Source organism: Hippopotamus amphibius, chromosome 15 (assembly GCF_030028045.1).
Source record: "Hippopotamus amphibius kiboko isolate mHipAmp2 chromosome 15, mHipAmp2.hap2, whole genome shotgun sequence".
Classification (NCBI taxonomy): Eukaryota; Metazoa; Chordata; class Mammalia; order Artiodactyla; family Hippopotamidae; genus Hippopotamus; species Hippopotamus amphibius.
Genome location: NC_080200.1, coordinates 10,389,046 through 10,406,174, shown reverse-complemented (window position 1 = coordinate 10,406,174; position 17,129 = coordinate 10,389,046). Strand labels below are relative to the sequence as shown.

The following is a 17,129-nucleotide window of genomic DNA, read 5'->3' as shown; positions in this document are numbered from 1 at the left end:
CTCAGACATAATTAAACAGCAATTAAAAATATGGCATTATCACCTATTTTCCTGCTGCCTACTCATGACTAAGACATACTTTTGACAGCCATATTTATACCTGTGCATATTTTGCCATCATCCAATTGCAGGAACCTCATGGTATACTTTTTTTTCCATTTTATTGAAGTAGAGTTGATTTACAATGTTGTGCTAATTTCTGCTGTACATCAAAATGATTCATATATATATATATATATATATATGCACACACATATATTCTTTTTCATATTTGTTTCCATGATGGCTTTTCATAGGATATTGGATATATTTCCCTGGGTTATACAGTAGGACTTTGTTGTTTCTGCATTGTATATGTAATAGTTTATATCTGCTAGTTCCAAACTCCCTATACTTTACTCCCTCATCCCCCTCCCCTTGGAAATCACAAATATGTTTTTAATATCTTTGAGTCTACTTCTGTTTCATAGATACGTTCATTCATGCATGATATACTTTTATGCTACAGTATCCCGTCAAGGTTCAGTTAAGAAAATACAAACTACTTAGTCACTTTAATGAAGAGAAATTTAAAAAAATTTTATTGGAGTATAGCTGATTTACAATGTTGTTTTAGTTTCAATTGTACAGTAATCAGATATATATATATACACACATATCTGATTTACATATATCCATTATTTTTTAGATTCTTTTCCCATATAGGTCATTACAGAATATTGGGTAGGTCCTTATTAGTTATCTATTGTACGTATAGTAGTGTGTATATGAAGATAATTTAATATAGTGACTTGATTAAATAGTTATTGAAGGACTGAAAATCAAAAAGAACAACGCGGTAACATAATGATCATAAGTGAAGGAAGAAGCGACAATTCCAAGTACATGAGAGGTATAAAAGGAAAAGTTGAGTTTGTAGAACAAAGAGAATTATACTGACCACTATGAATTAGTGTAAGAAGAGCACAAGACAGGAAATAGAGCAGTGATTTCAAGAGCCCTATTCCGAGCAAATATAGAAGTGTGAGATTGGAGCAGACACAATAGCTTTATAACCAGCACATACACCCATCTGTATGGAGTAGATGGAGACGATATGTGAGGAATGATTATCAGAAAGAATGGGGAAAAATTGCTTGTTGCTACAGTAGGCTCTTCCTATCTTTCCCCTTGAGTTCTGATCTTTTTTGTTTCTTTGTCCATGAGCAGTTAGGACCCAAGGTGTACAGGTCATCTTTGAATCAAAGATCTGACTGAGATTAGAAGTCCTCAACATTGGCCACACACTAGATCCACCTGAATGCTTTTAAAAATCCTCATTCTCAGGACACGCCCAAGTCTAATATCAGAAAATCTGGTGGTGGGACTCAACTGTCAGTATTTTTAAGCTTTCAGATGACTTCAATAAAAGCCAAGGATGAGAAGCAGTGATGTGTATCTTCACACATATCCTGCATAAACAGACACGGAAAATGAGAAAATTGTGTAGAAGATACTTAAGAGCTGTGGAAAAGATCCAAATTGTATTTTATCTTATTTTTGTTTTTTTTATTTTCAAAGTCTTTATTGGAGTATAATTGCTTCATAGTATCGTGTTAGTTTCTGCTGTACAACAAAGTGAATCAGCTATATGTATGCATATTTCTCCATATCCCCTCCCTCTTGAGCCTCCATCCCAACCTCCCTATCCTACATCTTTAGGTATTCAAAACTAAAAATAGAGCTACTATATGACCCAGCAATCCCACTACTGGGCATATACCCAGAGAAAATCATAATCCAAAAAGAAACATGTACCACAATGTTCATTGCAGCAGTATTTACAATAGCCAGGACATGGAAGCATCCTAAATGTCCATTGACAGATGAATGGGTAAAGAAGATGTGGCACATATATACAATGGAATATTACTCAGCCATGACAAGGAATGAAATTGAACTATTTGTAGTGAGGTGGATGGACCTAGAATCTGTTATACAGAGTGAAGTAAGTCAGAAAGAGAAAAATGAATACCATATGCTAATGCATATATATGGAATCTACAAAAATGGTACTGATGAACCTAATGGCAGGGTAGGAATAGGGATGCAGATGTGGAGAAGGTACTTGAGGACACTGGGGGGAGGGGAAGCTGGGACGTAGTGAGAAAGTAGCATTGACATATACACACTACCAAATGTAAAATAGATAGCTAGTTGAAGCTACTACAGAATACAGGGAGATCAGCTTGATGCTTTGTAAATTTTAAATATATAGATAGAGTGGTTCATCTTTCCAGGATCCTTCAACCACTGAAGATAATCTATAGAATCTCCTTATATATAGTGATCTTCAATAATGCAGTGATTAAGATGTATGAAGGATCTTAGAACTCTCTCCCAGTCCCATTAAAAAAACACCAAAAGAAGCAATACTCAGTTGTTCAGCAAGGAGAGGCTTGAAGGCCATAAGAGCGACAAACATGATGTGATGAGGGGTAGAATTTTCAGGTCTGCGTGTTTCTTTTTGCTGTATTTTCCAACCTAAACCATTTATAAATGGGTGTCCAGGTCCTAAGATGAGGTTGTTTTGCTAAGGAACCTCCACATGACCCTCCTGATGTCTTTGTTCCTCAGACTATAGATGAAGGGGTTCAGCATGGGGGTGACCACAGTGTACACAACCAAGGCCACTGTATTCTTCTTTGGAGATTGTGAGATGGCTGAACTGAGGTACACACCAAGGAACGTTCCATAAAATAAGCAAACAACTGACAGGTGAGAGCCACAGGTGGAGAAGGCTTTATACTTCCCACCTGATGAGGGGACTCTCAGAACTGAGGAAACAATTTTGCAGTAAGAGAAAAAGATTCCTGAGAAAGGGAGAAAATCAAAAATGGCACCGTCAAAATACATGACTATGTTATTGGTGAAAGTGTCAGAACAAGCAACCTTGAGGAGTTGAGAAGGGTCACAGAAGAAATTAGAAATTTCCACATCCTTGAAGCAGGTAAGTTTTAACACAATCAAATTGTACAGCTGGGAGTCCAAAAGGCTAAAAAAGGATGACATCAAAACTAAGAAGCAACAGAGGCGTGGCTTCATGATGATCTGGTAGTGCAGTGGATGACAGATGGCCACAAACCTGTCATAGGCCATCAGAGTCAGAAGTATATCATCCATACAATAAAAATAGACATCTGAGTCAGGCAGCCCTCATAAGAGATGACTCTGCTGTGAGTTTGGATGTCCACAATCATCTTGGGGACCGTGGTGGAGATGAAACCAATGTCAGCCAAGGACAGGCTGGAAAGGAAGAAGTACATGGGGGTGTGGAGGTGGGGGTCAGAGGTGACAGCCAGGATGATGAGCAGGTTCCCCAACACGGTGACCAGGTACACGGACAGGAACAGGGTAAAGAGGAAAGGCTGCAGTTCTGGATCATCTGAGAGGCCCAGGAGGAAGAATTCTGAGACACTTGTTAGGTTTTGTGGCTCTGTGTAGAGTGAACACCTTTCAGTAAAGCAAAGAGTTTTAGGAAAAAGGAAGTAATTAAATGGGTATGTACAACTCTGTCTATATTTTAGATCCTTGCAATTCATTTCTGAGGTCCTACACCCCAGGACCTTGAGCAATATTTTTCAGTGTGACAAATATTATTTGCTTAGAACTGTTCCCTCATTTGTTTCTGTTTCTTTACCTCTTGCTATACAACTTAATTATAGAAACTGGACTGAAGGGTAAAAGAGGTGCAAGAATATTGAAGATAATAAATCCCTGATGTCAGTAAAATACAGTCAACTCTTCAGAAAAAATCTAGGATGAGAAATATCTTCCAATTAAAAATTTTTTTTTTCAAATTTAAAGAAATGACCTGGTTATAGAAATCTTACTTTCTCCAAATACATTTCTAGATATTTCCTTCATTTTAGAATGTTTGTACACACACTGTGAAACGCGGGACTGTGCTGTCTGAATTCTAAGTTAAAGGTTAACCATCATAATCAGAAAACATTTTCCTGTTATAGTTATCTTCATAATTTTTGTCATTCTTTGATTTTCTGCCTTTCCTGTTTCATACAGTAAGTGTTTACTCAAATATGAGGGTTGTATTTTATTTTTTTAATTTTAATTTTACTTTCTTATTTATTTTAAGCAATCCCATGAAGTAAGTACTTTTTTTAAAAAGTACTTTTTAAAAAAATTATTTACTTATTTATTTTTGGCTGCACTGGGTCTTTGTTACTGTATGCGGGCTTTCTCTAGTTGCAGGGAGCAGGGATTAGTCTTTGTTGCAGTGTGTGGGCTTCTCAGTGTGGTGGCTTCTCTTGTTGTGGAGCACAGGCCTTAGAGCACACTGGCTTCAGTAGTTGTGGTGCGTGGGTTCATTTGTTTTGGTGCATGGGCTCTAGTATTTGTGGCACACGGGCTTAGTTGCTCCATGGCAGGTGGGATCTTCCCAGACCAGAGTTCAAATCTGTGTCCCCTGCATTGGCAGGAGGATTCTTAACCACTGAGCGACCAGGGGAGTCCAAAGGTTGTATTTTAAAAGTCATTAAGTATGTACTTCATAGTGTTGGCTTTGCTGGAATTCAAACCACAATAATTATGGTTTAGTTAAATGCACATAATCATACAGAATTATGACCAGGAAAATGACATTAATATACAGAACTTCTGACAATGATTAAACAATAATGACATTTAAGAAAGTCTTGAAAGTTTTTATTTTACACAAGGTTTTTTGTTTCAACCCAGCACAATCTCAGTAAAACGTATAATGTGTGAGATCACTCTTCATATTTTGGACTCTATTTTGTAGTGGCCTGATAATACCGTTTCACTATTTTTCTATTTTTCCTGTTTATAGAAGTATGACTGACAAAATTGCATTTTGGGGGTTGTACAACATGAAATTTTCTTTAAGTTGTGCAAAATGATAATTTAAAGCATTGTGAATGATTACTCCAATCAAGTTAGTTAATACAATCCCTCAGCTCACATTGTTACTATTTGTGTGTGTGTGTGTGTGTGTGTGGTAACACTTAAGCAGATATCTCTTAGCTGGTTTCAAGAATACAATACAGAATTATTAACTATAGTCACCATGCTGTATACTAGATCCCCAGAAATTATTCATTTTATAAAGGAAAGTTTGCACTCTTTTGACCAACATTTTCCTATTTCCTCCACCCACTACCCCTTACAACTACAGTTCTATCTATGGTTCTATGAGTTTGATGTCTTAGATTCTACACATAAGTGAGATCATAGAGTATTTGTCTGTCCCTCTCTGGTGTATTTCAATAAAGGTACTATCCTCCAGTTTCATCCATGTTGTCACAAATGGCAGGATTCTGTTCTTTTTATAGGTGACTAATTTTCCATTGTATATAATGGAAACCACATTTTCTATATCCATTGATCTGTCAATAGAAACTTTGTTTCCATATTTTCACTACTGTGAAACATTGCAATGACATAGAAGTGCAGATAACTGTTTGAGTTATTGATTTCATTTCCTTTGGCCATATACGCTGAAGTGGGGTTGTGGAACATAAAGTAGTTCTATTTTAATTAGTAGCAGTTTTTACTTTCTTAAGGAACCTCTGTTGTGTTTTCCATAATGGCTATACCAATATTCATTCACATCAAAAAGGTACAAGGTTCCCTTTTGTCCACATCCTCAACAACACTTGGTGTCTTTTGTTTTTGATAATAGCCAACCTAACAGACATGTGGTGCTATTTGATTGGGGTTTTGACTTGCATTTCCTGATATTAGCAATACTGAGTACCTTTTCTTATACCTGGTGGTCTTGTTTTCCTGATCATAAATCATCTTGTTTACATTGAAGAGTTTAGAACCAGGGAAAGTCCCACAGCCAGGTCAAGACTCAGCGCATTATGTCCAGTTAAAGGACTTTCATATCAACACTGCCCAATAAAGGAATTGCAATTGTTATACTTCTGCTTTCTAAAGGTAATTCAGGTTCATTATTTTGGCATGTCAAACTATCAGTTAATTGAGAAAAAATTCAAAGTGGAATAATGTAAACACACCTGGGCAGTTTCTTTATCTATACCATTGTGATAATTGAATCTTCTGATAAGAATACTGTAAGAGGGCTTCCTAGGTGGCACAGTGGTTAAGAATCCGCCTGCCACTTCAGGGGGCATGGGTTCTATCCCTGCTCCAGGAAGATCCCACATGCCACGGAGCAACTAAGCCCGTGTGCCACAACTATTGAGCCTGCGCTTTAGAGCCCATGAACCACAACTATTGAGCCCATGTGCTGCAACTACTGAAGCCCATGTGCCTGGAGCCCGTGCTCCACAACAAGAGAAGCCACGACAATGAGGAGCCCGCACACCACAAGGAAGAGTAGCCCCTGCTCACTGCAACTAAAAGAAAGCCCGCACACAACAAAAAAAGACCCAACACAGCCAATAAAATAAATAATAATAATAAAATACATAAATTTATAAAAAAAAGAATACTGTTAGAAAGTTTTCAAAAATCATTTATATTGCTTAGACCAGTGGTTTTCAGTTCCATTTGATTGATAATTTACATGTGATTATTTTAAAATACACAGCTACCCCAACCTCAGCCTAGCACCAATTTCAGACTCTCTACAGTTGAGTTTTGTTGTCATCCCAAAGTGAAGCTGGGTCTGATAAACACACGTAGAATACTGCCCTACATTTAGCAAAAGCTCCATTAATACTGCTTATTAATACCATCATCAGTACACACCACCTAGTTTTAAATATAAACATTTAATAATATTTACTTCAGATCTCATGTTTTAGAGAGATTTGAAACATGACCTATAAAATTTGACTTTCTTAGTATCTCAGCTCCATCCCATTCCCCTGCATACCTGTCCCTAATAGCAACCAGTGTCATGAAGATGAGGGGTGTTATTTTCTTGTCAATGGATGTAATATTGATTTATGTACCATAACCAGCTTTCTTAAAATCCCACCTAAACAGAGTACTACCCTTATGGCCTCTAAAATGTACTTGTGTACAAAAACTTTGTGGTTAGATCGCTTTGCGAAGTATGTACAACTACTTCAAACATTTTACTGCTGCACATTATTGTGTAAGGAAAGATATCATTTTCTACATTCATATTTTTACACTTAGAGATTTTAATATTAATGTAACAATATTAAATATATATATTTAAAATATATTAAAATTAATACATATTTTAATATTTTTATTTATGTATTCATTATTTAATTTATATCACATATATTATACTATATTATATTATTATTTTTATCAGTTCCTTCTTACCACAATCCTATGAAATTTCTTGTACCTCTCTCTGTATCATACAAATGAAAATTGTGTACAATAGGTGAGTGGCGATTGATGTTCAATTACTAAGAATTGGTGCACATTCACTTTTACTAATATTAATTGCCTGTATTCATTTCAATACAAAAATCATTTTTTATCAATTACATCCTCTTATATTAAGGTACCACCTGAAAATATTCTTGAAGTCTATCTTGTGATAATTTTATGATACCCACAAATGATTTTTCGTCTTGTATAGGAGAACTTTTCAAACTTAGATTTCAAAACTGGAGTGCAAAACATGATTTTTCATATAAAATCCTGTATTCCATCATTAGTGCCATTATGGCCCATGTAAAATACCAGCTCAACCCCATAATTCACAGGTTGACTCATTGAGCCAAAAGAGGAATGAAACTATTCTTCCCCCTTCATTTCACGTCAGGGACCAAAGTAGGTTTGAAAAGAATTTAACTATAGAGGAGGTGACTGAGAACTGGTGCAGGAATATGCAGATCGAAGATTGAGTACTAGGTCTTGCACCCCCTATAAGTGGAGTGTGTGCAAATCTCCCTACCACTCTGTGCTTCTGTTCCTTTCTGGAAAAAAAAAAAGTGTCTAAATTGCATCTCTAGAACATATATGGTACCTAAGAGAAGTTTGGAACTTCCCAAATATTTGGTCATTTTTTGTAAAGAATTTCAACCAATTTGAGATAGCGTGTTTAGTAATGAAAAAGTCTCCCAATTTTAATGACATTTTATGTGTTACATGGAAGAGAGATCAAGGTATTTCCCGTCTCTGGGCACTGGAGCATGGACGACAACAAATCCTAAAATGTGTCTCAGCCCATGCAAGAAGATGTGCTATCCCCTTCTTTTCTGACTCTTCCCCACCCCCATATTTATGAAAATCTCTGCAGTGGTTTCCAATAATTGAATCCTACAGATGCTACTCAATGGGAAATAATAGGTCCCATGGAAAGTCCATGACATAGACACAAACAAGCATTATTTTTATCTTGTCTCTAGTCCTACGGGACATTCCTGAAAAGGATGAAAACACTGGCATGAATGGTCCACTGTGTGGAAGCCATATTGCTCACACTTTGTTTCTATGAAAAAAATGGAAAGATTTATTCAACACTTAACTGCGGGATTTTTTTTTTTTTTCGATGCGTCCTCTGAGACATCAAGGTATAGGCTCTGGGTAATCAGAAATAAAAGGGCCTATGTCATTTCTCTACATTTATGAAAAAGATATGTGTATAACCAAAAAATAAAATATCCTGGCAGGATTGTAGGAAAAATATAACATCAGATCACGAGACATTTAAGTCAAATGACACAAGAATTAGCTTTATCATTAGAAATATCTAAAATTTATCCTGGTTTTTCATTATGCTTCCATCATACAGTTATTGTAAAGAGGGCATCCAGTATTCGTTTAGTCCTCACTCACAGAACTTGTATCAACAAATAATAAATTCAGTGGACAGTCTTAAGTTCAGGTATACCAAGAACTTGTGCCCCAAATAAACTAATAATAAGTGGAGCAAACGGGATTCAAAGTGAAGTTGTCTGTCTCGGATTCCCCCTCACTAAATTTCACTGTATCCAGACATTCTGAAAGTTTTAAGCAGAGGTGTTGAGATCTAACCACAGATATGTATGAAGTAGATTTTTGAACTGTTTTCAGTTTTCCTAGGTAGGAATAATCCATAAGACTCTGATTTTATGTCTCCTTTTGTGATTGAGTAGGCTGATTATAAGAATGAAGGAGCTGGGACAGGGAGGGTGGGGGGGACTCGAGGGAGGGTGGGGGGGAGTCAAGGAAGGGAGGGAATACGGGGATATGTGTATAAAAACAGATGATTGAACTTGGTGTACCCCCAAAAAAATAATAAATAAATAAAAAAAATTAAAAAAAGAATAATACATCATTTGATGTACAGCCCTCTGTCTCAAAAAACTTATAATAAAAAAAAAAAACCAAAACAGATGATTGAACTTGGTGTACCCCCCCCCAAAAAAAAAAAAAAAAAAAGAATGAAGGAGGAAGTGGACAGTGGAAATTAAATTCAGGAGCAGGATCGACAGAGAGATCTATCCTGAATCATCTTGTATCCCTTCTGTCTATGACCTTTGCCTGTGATCTCCACCACCCTTCCTATAATTGATGTAGCAAGTGCAAGCTACTGCCCTCCACTGTGTCCTCCAGAAAACTCCAAAGGGAAGAGCATAGTGGGCAGGGAGTCTCTGGCAGGACTGACAGGGAAGTAACATGACTGTTTGGGGTGGCAGTGGGGAGACTGCCCATATGTCCTGTGTCTGGTCAGTGTGCCCAGACATTCCGGCTTCAACCCTTTCTAACTCATGATCAGGTACAAGTTACCTAAAGTGCTGTGCTCTTTTCCTTTTAGTAAAAATATAATAATGTGTGTGCACTTCTCTTTTGGATGAGAATATGCAGATGAAACCAAACAAAATACATAAAACACAGCCCTCAGAGCCTGGCACTTTGGAAGCCCTCAATAACAGTATATGAAACATTTATTGAATGATTGCTTTGTGACAATCACAGTGCTAAAGAGTTTACATGGATTTTTCTCACCCAAGAAAAGCACATGAAAATTATAATAAACAAAAATTTAACAAAGCACTTACCTTAACATAAAAGTATAAGTGCCCTGGAGATGTAAACTGTATACATTTTAGAGACATTTTATATCTAACTATAAACTATAATTGTATTGTAGTTAAATGTATATGACCACATAAAATTTAGTACCAAAGATCTTTACAAAAATAAGAATTACTGATAATGCTTTGTATTAAAACAATATGAAACTGGGATGAAGAGAGAGAGTAGCATTGACATATATACACTACCAAATGTAAAATAGATAGCTAGTGTGAAGCTGCTGCATAACACGGAGATCAATTTGATGATGGGTGATGACTTAGAGAAAGGAGTTGTAGGAGGGATATGGGGATATATGTATAAATGCAACTGATTCACTTTGTTGTACAGCAAAAACTGGCACAACAGTGTAAACCGATTATATTCCAATAAAGAGCAAAAAAAAAAAACACCCCAATATAAAACATAAAAGCTAAAATACATTCTTGCGTATATGACATGTGACCTATATATTCTGTTTCCTTTTTAAACATTGACATATAGGAGAACAGTTATACTATTTACTATTCTATTTTAGCTATCCATCACACATGCTTATTAAAGTTTTACTTGAAAAAAATTATAGTACATGACTATGGTTAATGTTCTCCTCATCATCACTTCTTTCAGAATTATTTGAAATGCCAAGGGGGAAGTATAGAGAGACCCATTTATGGCTACGGTGGGGGAGATGCCAGCCAGAGCCAGAACCAGTGAGGGAGGAAGCAGAATTCTGAATGAGAGTTCTCACACCCCAACCAAGAACAAGAGTATAATGCCATTGGGTTCTGAACTAAAATTTGTCTATCAGTGCCCTTCTATCCCTCTATCTCAACTGTCACGTTTGTCTTGTTGAGGAAATATATCATGCTCCCAACACTCCCTCCATCCATCACTGTCTCCCTCAACACTTACTGGGCTGGTGTGCACCTCTGCTGGACCATGACTTAGGAGAACAGATTTACTATTCCTCTCCTGCCTGGTGAAGTCTCAGGGTCTGTCCTCAGGACTGGCAGGAAGACAGACTCAGGCTGGGAGCTTCTGATGCAGGTTCCTACAAAGGATGGAGACACAGGTGTGGAGCCACAATATTAGAACTGACCAATTAAAGAGCTGGAGGCATTGGCCAATTATTTACAATGGTTTGACCTTAGGGCTTAATGCACAAAGCTCATAATTAGCCAGTTGGTCCATATTGTCTCAATCTCCAGAGACTTGCTAATATTAATGGAACAGGAAAGGGAGAAAAGTGAATGTTCTGGGAAGGATCTGTGTCCCTCTTCTCCTCAGGAGTAAATTCACTTGTACTCTTGATTCTTGTTTCTAACTTGCAGGGTCGTAACATAATATTCAGCCTTTTTTTCCCCTGCAATTTAACCACTCACTGTATGGTTTTGATATCTGTAAATCCAATGTATCAATCATGAAATCTATGCAGCATTAGGTCTATACCAAAAAAGTGATACGCTTTCCATTTTCACACATTTTCACAGTTAATATTTGTCTCTAAGGATAACTTCTTATTTTCATTTACTTTCCCTTGAGCAACAGGCGTTAGATATGGTGAGGTTACTGTTTTTGTTTGTTTGTTTATTTGTTTTTCTAATTTGAATGAATCTTCAGTTCTAAGTTTTTTCTCTAAATGGCATATTAGAAATCTATTGATTTTTATGTATTATTTAATATCTGATTCTTTAATTAAATATTTCAGCTGGCTTCCCAGAATGTTGCAATCAAGGTGTCAGCCAGGACTGCAGGCATCTCAAGACTGGATCAGCAGATGTCCACTTTCAGGCAAACTCACGAGGCTGTTGGTAGGATTCACCTGTTCACAGAATATTGTCCAGGGAACTCCTCAGTTCCTTGACACATGACCTCCTTGTGGGGCAACCTCCAGAATGCAAGACAGAGGCAGCAAGAAGGAAGCCAGGGTTTCTTACTCTAATCCCAGAAGGGACTTCCCAACATATCTTCCACATTCTCATTGTTGTAAGTGGATCTCTATGTATGTCTCACACTCAATGGCAGTAAAATACACAAAGCAATGAAAACCAGGAGTTGGGATCAGTGAGAGCAACTCAGATACTGCCCACCACACAGGCCTCATCCTCTATAAGGACTTTGTGCTCTACGCACTTCAAGACTCAGGTCCTGTCCATCTTCTTTCCAGCATATTCCCAAATTCATCCCACCACCATGACCTCAACAAAAATCCGCTGGACACAAATTAGCATTTGGGTAGAACTTCCTCACCATTGGGTACTTCTGCAGATTCCACTCTACGGCTTCAGGTCATGCAGGGGGTCCTTTAAAATATTTTGACCTTAGCAAAAGTAATGTTAAAATAAAGTCATAGCATTCTGTGTAGAAAAGATCAGATATTGGGGTCACTACCAAAGATGATTGTATAGCATGTGGTACATGAAAAACATAGGTATTGATGTTTATGCAGTAAAGTTAGTGATTTTCTGTGTGTTTTTTCCAATTTCTCCTCACACGATGAGTATCTTTGAAAGAAACATAAAGGTACTTGCATTAAGTGTTTGATGTATAATTGTGAAATTTCTATATTCACTTTTTTATCTCATTACTTTTAGAATTCTTTTTAAAGAGCTTTTATTGAGATATAATTGACATACAATGAACTGCATATATTTAGAGCATACAATTTGGTATTTTTTCTTATTAGTAATGTATATATGGCAATCCCAATCTCCCAATTAATCCCACCCCAACACCAACCCCCCGCCCCGCTTTCCCCACCTGGTGTCCATATGTTTGTTCTCTACATCCATGTCTCTGTTTCTGCCCTTGCAAACCAGTTGATCTGTACCACTTTTCTATTTTTAGGATTCTTAAAACCCCACTCTTTATTCTATGAATCTTAATCTTGCAGTGACTATTAGAGAAAAATAGATCCCATTGAGGGTCCTGATAATAAACACTAGCAAAGGAGACATTGTTTTCTCAGGAGTTCTTAGCAATGTTTATGGAAGGCTAGGATTCCAGAGGAAGAAGAAAAATACAGAAAGTAAAAATGATAAATTTTGTTCACTTTTTCTTACAGTATAGTGTACAATGTATTCAATGGTACATAAAGTAGAGTTGTGTATAATCTCTGCCTTCATTTTGCTACCTTTTGGATATATACATAAATGATATTCAGTCCCTGTCCTTGACATGGTCATGGTCACATTAGGTAAATATAAGAATTAATGGTCAGTCAGGTATTCAGGATAAAGTAATAATGGTATTCAGTTCATTTATTTGAAATATATCAACCTCAGAATACATAACAAGAAGGGTATCAACATTTATTGCTTATTTACCATGTGCATATATTATCTGTTTAATCCTGGAGTGCTTTAAGTTCTACAGAAAAAATTTAAAAAAATTAGAATAAAAATAAAGAATTAGAATTCATGAGAATTAAAAAATGTACTGTTCCACAAGGCTAAAACTTTAAAGGAGCTAATGGAAAAAATCAAATTTTCTGTATGAAAAGCCTGTAAGTTCAAACAACCACATTGGCATATTGATGTGGTGAGGATGATAATATACACTTATTGATCCAATGACTACTATATCCTATCATTATTCTAATAAGTACTTTTGGTTAACTTGTCTCAACCACCCTCTCAGTGAAGAATTTTGTTATCACTATTTCACAGATGAGGAAGTTAAACATAAAGATGTTTTGTCCCATCTTCAAGATCACAGTATGTAATATCAAGTAACATGAATTCTGGGTTATTCACTTATAATTAAATTCACTGTCAGGAGGAGATCAAGATGGCAGAGTAAAAGGACCCCGAGCTCAGCTCCCCCAGTGAATATCTCAAAAAAGCATCTAGAGTGATTCTCACTGATACCATGCAGGAAACTGTCAAAAGACTCTTCTACAACCAAGACACTAAAAATTTCCACTCACGGTTGGGTATGAAGGGAGGAGAAGCGGCCAGGTAAGACCCATGCTGCTAGGAGGTGACATAGAAAAGCAGGGGGATATATCACAGGCTGAGATAATCTCCCTGGTGAGTAAGGGGTTCCAACCGCATATTGGGCCCTGAGTCTTGGGGTCTGACACCAGGAAGACAAGTCCTCATCTCTTACCTGTTAGACTGGTTATTATCAAAAAGACAAGAGCTAATGCTGGCAAAGATGTATAGAAAAGGGAATCCAGAAGCACTGTTGATGGGAATGTATTGTCATCATTGACCACAGCATACAAATTCCTCAGAAATTTTAAATAGAACTGCCACATGACTCAGCAAGCCCACTTCTGGGTATATGTCCCTAGGGGATGACATAACTATCTCAAGGTGATAACATTATTGCCATGTTCATTATGGCATCACCCACAACAGCAAAAGATGGAAACAACTAGTGTCCATTGGTGAATGAATGAATAAAGAAATGTGATATACTAATAGTACATACAGTAGAATATCATCCAGCCACTTGAAAGAAGGAAATCTGCCATTTGCTATGATATGGATGAATCTTAAGGACATTATCCTAATTGAAATAAGTCAGACAGAGAAAACAAGTGTATGACCTACCTTGTATGTGGAGTGTTTAAGATATTGAACTCATAGAAACAGAAAGTAGGATCATCGTTGCCTGTAGCTGAGGGGTGATAGAAATGGGGAGATGTTGGTTAGTGTTACAAGATGAATACGTTCCAGTGATGTAATACACGTCATGGTGACCATAGATAACACTATGGTCTTGTGTATAATGAGATTCAGTCATGCAGTAATTATGATTTACAAAGGATCCCTGAACCCCACCATCTCATTAAAGAAACCCCAAAAGAAGCTATATTCAGGGTCTAAGCAAGGAGAAGCATGAAGGCCTTAGCTAAAAAAAATGATCTGATGAGAGAAGTAGAATTTTCTGGTCTACATGTTTAGTTTTGCTGACTTTTCTGACCTATACTACAAATGGGTTGCCCAGGTCCTAAGATGAGATTGTTTTGCTGAGTAACCTCCACATGGCCCTTTTGATGTCCCTGTTCCTCAGACAGTAGATGAAGGGGTTCAGCATGGGGGTGACCACAGTGTACACCACTGAGGCCACTGCATCCTTCCTGGGAGATTGTGAGACAGCTGAGCTGAGGTACACCCCAAGGCATGTTCCAAAAAATAAGCAAACAACTGACAGGTGGGAGCCACAAGTGGAGAAAGCTTTATATTTCCCACTGGATGAGGGGACTCTGAGAATGGAGGAAAGAATTTTATAGTAAGAGAAAAAGATCCCTGACAAAGGAAGGAAACCAGAGATGGCAATAACAAAATACATGAGTATGGTGAAAGTGTCAGAACAGGCAAGTTTGAGGATCAGAGGAGGGTCACAGAAGAAATTAGAAATTTCATCATCTTTGAAGCAGGTAAGTTTTAACACAATCAAATTGTGCAGCTGGGAGTCCAAAAGGCTAACAAAAAAAGACACCAAAACTAAGATGTAACAGATGTGTGGGTTCATGATGACCGGGTAGTGCAGTGGGTGACAGATGGCCACAAACCTGTCATAGGCCATCACAGTCAGAAGCATACCATCCGCACACCCAAAAAGGATCAAAAATGACATCTGAGTCAGGCAGCCCTCATAAGAGATGACTCTACTGTGAGTTTGGATGTCCACAATCATCTTGGGGACCGTGGTGGAGACGAAACCAATGTCAGCCAAGGAGAGGTTGGAGAGGAAGAAGTACATGGGGGTGTGGAGGTGGGGGTCAGAGGTGACAGCCAGGATGATGAGCAGGTTCCCCAACATGGTGACCAGGTACATGGACAGGAACAGGGTGAAGAGCACAGGCTGCAGTTCTGGATCATCTGAGAGGCCCAGGAGGAAGAATTCTGATACATTTGTTAGATTCCCAGTGATGTGTAGATTGGACACCTTTGGAAAAAGAAAAGAGGGCTGGAAAAAAGGACGGAAGTAAATGGGCATGCAGCACTGTGTCCACATTTGTATCCAAACAATTCATTTCTAAGATTATACACCCCAGTTCCATCAGCAATATTTCTCAGTGTGACAAATTCTATCTGTTCAGAACTCTTTCCACTATCCATTTCTGTGTTACTCACCTCTGTCTATTCACTCTTACTTTATAAAACTTCATGGAAAAGTGAAAAGGAACAAGAATATTACAGGTAATACTCCATGATCTCAGTTAAATACAGCCTAACTTATTTAGAAATAATACAGAATGAGAAATTCCCTTCCCCGTTTATGAAAAACTATAATTCAAATGTAAAGAAATTAAGTCATAGATATATAAATCTTACTTTATTCAAATACAATTCTAGATATGTCTTTCATTTAGAATATCTGTAAATCTCTATGAAATGAGGCAGTATGTCATATGGATTCTAAATTTAAAATTAGTGTTCGTAATGAAAATATATGTTTATATGTTATGCAGAATTTTATCATTCTTTGTCTTTTTGTCTTCCCTCTTTCATGAAATAAGTGATTACTGAAATACCAGGGTTTGCAGAAGTCATTTAGTATATACTTCATATATTTGACTTTGGTGGACTTCAAATTTCTATCAGTATGGTTCAATTAAGTGCACACAATCACACGGCATGGAAGACTACCAAGATGGTGTTAGTGTACAGAGCATTGTCAATGATGAAATGATAATGAAATTTAAATCTTCTTCAATTTTTAAATTTTATATAGGGCTTTTGTTTCAGTATCATCTCAGTTAAATGTCTGATGTGTGACATGACTACCTTTTTCGGACTCTAATCTGTACTGGCAGGACCATACTACTTCATTGTTTTTCTTTTTTTCTATTTATTGAAGTGATTGACAAAGTTGCATACATCTGGGTTGGGCCGCATGAAGGTTTTTTAAAGATGTAAAAAATGATGATTTAATACAGATAAACATTGGGAATGACGACCACAGTCAACTTAATTAACATATCTGTCACCTCACATAGTTTCTATTTGTGTGTATGTGTGTGTTTATGTGTGGGTGTGTGTACTAACAGTGAAGCAGATCTCTCTTAGCAGATTTTGAAAACACAGTACAGAAATATTAACTATAGTCACCAGGCTGTATATTAGATCCCCAGAACTTGTTCATTTTATAAATGAAAGTTTGTACCTTTTGACCAACTTCTCCCCACTTTC

General features: G+C 37.1%; 2 pseudogenes; both read right to left on the bottom strand.

Moving 5' to 3' along the window:
• Positions 1-2,553: 2,553 nt before the first annotated feature.
• On the bottom strand, positions 2,554-3,581 carry LOC130836219 (putative gustatory receptor clone PTE01; annotated as a pseudogene).
• Positions 3,582-14,913: 11,332 nt separating this feature from the next.
• Positions 14,914-15,896, bottom strand: LOC130836218 (olfactory receptor 18-like; annotated as a pseudogene).
• Positions 15,897-17,129: the final 1,233 nt, after the last annotated feature.